Source organism: Manacus vitellinus, unplaced genomic scaffold (assembly GCF_001715985.3).
Source record: "Manacus vitellinus isolate BGI_N305 unplaced genomic scaffold, ASM171598v3 scaffold_2_pilon, whole genome shotgun sequence".
In the NCBI taxonomy this organism is placed as follows: domain Eukaryota; kingdom Metazoa; phylum Chordata; class Aves; order Passeriformes; family Pipridae; genus Manacus; species Manacus vitellinus.
The window spans coordinates 13,486,608-13,490,565 of NW_021940208.1; the positions used below are offsets into that span (position 1 = coordinate 13,486,608).

The window sequence follows — 3,958 nt, forward strand, 5'->3', positions numbered from 1 at the left end:
AAGGCTGAGAGGGAATATGATTACCGTCTATAAATATATCAGGGTTAAACACCAGGGAGGGAGAAGAGCTATTTAAGCCAAAGCATGAATATTGGCACAAAACCCAAATGGATTCTTGAATAAATTTAGTCTGGAAATTAGAAGAAGGTTTCTAACCACCAAAACAATGAACTTCTGGAACAGATTTGCAACAAAAGTAGGGGGTAAACATATCAAACTACCATTAAGATGGAGCTTGAAAAGTTTCTGGAAGGGATTAGATGACACAGTTTCCTGTAATAGCAAGAAAGTGGACTCAGTGACCTAGGCAATCTCTTCTACTTTTAAGATCCTATACTTCGTTTTGCCGTGTCATTTTGTCTCCATAAAGACAAGAGATTTATCCAACTAAAACCCTCAAATGTTTAAAAATTAATAAAAATTATTTTGCATGTAGATTATGTTGTTTATTTAACCTCCCTGAAAATTATTTCAGAGGAATAATTTTTTGGGTATTACATTATTAGTTTTTACAGTATTGCAATGTCTTCTGTGGGAAATTGCCCAGTTTAGAACATAAGTTATTATTTACTTTTACCAAACTGAAATATAGGATGTAGCATTTGAAGGCATATTATATTATGAAATTAATAGTAATCTTATAGGATAGTGTATATTGTCTAATTATTTGATCTTTTGAAAGATCACTTTTGGTTAAATAAGCTGCAAATTAAACAGCAGAATGCAATCTGCTTATAGATAACATATTGATTTGTTCATAAATATCGTGAAATGTATATGTAGTTCAACAACCATAATGAAGACCACAGATAATATTTTGCACAAACCATTTTTTCGTTTTTTTAAAATTGTATGGGTTCTGTTATGTACAGTACAAACATACATAAATATATGGTATCATAGAATCATAGAGTGGATTGTGTTGGAAGGGACCTCGAAGACCATCTAGTTCCAACCCCCCTGCCACGGGCAGGGACACGTTCAACTAGACCAGCTTGCTTAAAGTTCCATCTGACCTGGCCTTGAACACCACCAGGGATGAGGCATCCACAACTTCCCTGGGCAACCTGTTCTGATGCCTCACTACCCCCACATAAAGAAATTTTTCCTTAGTATCTTTTCATTAAGAGCTTTAGTCTATAAAGAATAGCTGCTATGCCTAATGAAACCCACAATCTGGAACACTGATAGAGGGGAATATTACATAATAAAACCAAAATGATCAAGGTGTTACCAATCATAGGTGTTTTAAGATTCTACTTTGGTTGGTTGGTTGGTTGGTTTTGTCTTTTAATCTCTTTTCCATCCACCACTATTTCTTGAAGTTGTGTTGAGCAACCAACTAGTAGACCAGAATTCCATTAAGCCATGACTATGAGAACACATGTTCCATCAACGAATACAGTTTGTCCACATCTTTCTTCTTCATGATGGCCAAGCAGGATTGAGGCTAAATAGACAAAGAAGTGAGATTAAGGACAAAAAAGAAAGGAAATATTGGCAGAAATTGTAGGGGAAGAGAGTTGAGAAAAGAATAAAATAAATCAGACTGTGCAAAGCAGAGATTACAAACTTTGTGGGGCGGGACAGTATAGAAGCCAACAATGACACGTTTTTTGGGGTCACATACTTTACAAAAGATTGCACTTCATTTTCACTTTCACAGGTGGTGAAAACACACAGACATTTCTATAAACATAAGCTTTATCTACACTTCAAACACAATTTTTCCCAAGCTAATTTTCAAATCAGTTATAATAAACTGTGTTCTGAAGGGTTTCGTGAGCTTCTGCTTTCCAAGTGTTACATGTATGAAGTAGTGATAGACATCTTGTTCAAGTATTTCCTCTTCATTCCTTAGACTCTGTTCTAGACACCTGAACAATTAGGTTGATGCAGTCCAAAACAGTGTTTAGGCAGAAGAAGTCCTTCAGTCAAAGGAAGATGTTTCCTTCTAACTCTGGAACAAATGCCACTATTCTTTATCACAGAGAAATACTGCTGATAGCAGCAGGTAGCCTTAAACTGTGTTCATCCTGTTCTTAGAACATACTATGCATCACTTAAAGGTTGGCTTGGTAATGTTCTTAAGCTTTCTGCTCAAACATAAACTCTTCAAAACATATTTGATTACTCCTTCTCAGTTCAAATACAGTTGACTGCTTTTTGAGGCAATTTTACTCCATGACAGATAGAAGGATGTCACTCTTTGTTGAAGAAATGGTTGATTCAGCTTTGTTGAATTTATCTACCACCAGTCAATACATTTGACATTTTTTAGTGAAGTTGCTGACATCAGGCCTGTCCATGAAAGCAGTGGTGTGGAGCCTAAAAATATGTAAGTTTGAGGTCTCTGGCGTTCATGAAGAGATTTTGCTGCTTAGTGTTTGAGCTAATGCTAACTCTTTCAAACCATAAAAAGAAATCGCTCTATATGGATTATTCTTAAAAATAATCAGAATTATACATGGTTTTATAGATGAAGAGGAATTTACATAGGTGCCTGAACGTTTTTGTTCTTTTTCCTGATGTCAATTGAAAAAAACAAAGGAAAAATTTTTTCATTATTTTTGGTTATATTTGAACATACAAATTTAAAAATAGGGTTAGATGTCTACAGGGGTACAAGGGTTCTCTGGACTTATTAAATGTTTATATATAAATACATTTCAATACAGTTCCAAAATTGCAAGAAAAAACATTAAATTTTTTTTGAGCTGTATAATCTAAGACATTAATGTAAATCTTCTATTGCTACATAATAGTCCTAGATAACACCATTAGGTAATGTCTCTTGCTAGGGTAATGGTAATCCTTTGGTTACTTTTTTAAAGTGCGACAGGTTTCTTTTAATGTGTTATGAATTAGAAAACCACTTGTTTTCCACCATCCATCTCTGATGCATAAACCCTCTTGAATTTCTTTCCGAACTTCATCAGAATTTTAACTTAATGTGAATGGGATTCAATGTTGAAATTTCAACAGCTGCCTGCTCACACACATAGCTAGACAATGTGATGCTGTAGAACAAAGTATCAATTTATAGGGCAACTTGGAGGAGACCTTCAAAATGGGTGGGGATACATCTACATGGCACTTTCTTCCTTGGCAGGGATTGTTAGAGCTGTTTTGCCATCAGCTCACATCCTTTTTAGAAGGCATGAGCAAGGTGCTGCCAGCCCTGAGGTAACTCTCCCCCCTCACACCAAGTAGCCCTTCCCAGCTTCATCTGTTGAGTAGTATGTCGTGAAAAAAACCCCAACAAAACCCAACCAACCCTGAACAACAAAACCAAATCCACAGTGATTCCCATCAACAATATATAGTAAGAAAGTAGATGATTTTGGCTTGAGTTGTTGACTGGAGCCTGTGTCTCTGGGTCGGATCATTAGGAAGAAATTAGAGATATTGTTGTGACAATGGAAGATAAAAAATTTCTGGTCTCTCCTACGCATGAAAATTATTAGCCAAGCACATCAAGGATGGTGGAGAAAGGAGACAGCCCTTGAGTGACTCCTGCGCAACTCGAGAGGAAGGCTGTCCCGCGGGAGGCTCCGGGTTGGAAATGGCGCCAGCGGCTGAAACCCGGCTCCTCGCGCATACAACAGGCTCTGTATCTCCGAGGGACTCTGCTCCGCGTGGTTGACACAGATTGATCCCGGCTAGAGGAAGCAGGGCGGGTATCGCGCTCTCTCTCTCCCTCTTCTGGGCAGAAGAGGACGGGTAAATGGGCAGAGCGGGACGAGCGCGCCAGACGGGCGGCTGCGCTCTCCCGGTCCTCGAAGGAGCGGGCGCGAGTGCGATGGCCAGCGCGGGGGAAGGAGCCGCGCAGGGAAAGTGCGCATCCTCCATTTTGGCGGAGGGCAGGCGGAGAGTTGGCTCCCGGCGCCTGGCAGGACCGCTCGTCCCCACCCCGTAGCACTGCCTGGGGCACCCGGCTCCTCTTCCCGCGGAGAAG

At 39.5% G+C, this 3,958-nt stretch overlaps 1 protein-coding gene across 6 annotated transcripts in view; it reads left to right on the forward strand.

The window, feature by feature from the left end:
- Positions 1-3,587: 3,587 nt before the first annotated feature.
- ZMYM2 (zinc finger MYM-type containing 2) overlaps positions 3,588-3,958 on the forward strand; it is an 87,528-nt gene continuing 87,157 nt past the window's right edge. For 3 of the 6 annotated variants that reach the window (XM_029960840.1, XM_029960841.1, XM_029960842.1), the window contains exon 1: positions 3,588-3,680. The gene's annotated coding sequence lies outside the window, so the exon portion shown is untranslated. The remainder of the gene's footprint in view (positions 3,681-3,958) is intronic. The other 3 variants (XM_018071198.2, XM_029960844.1, XM_029960843.1) reach the window with 2 other exon arrangements.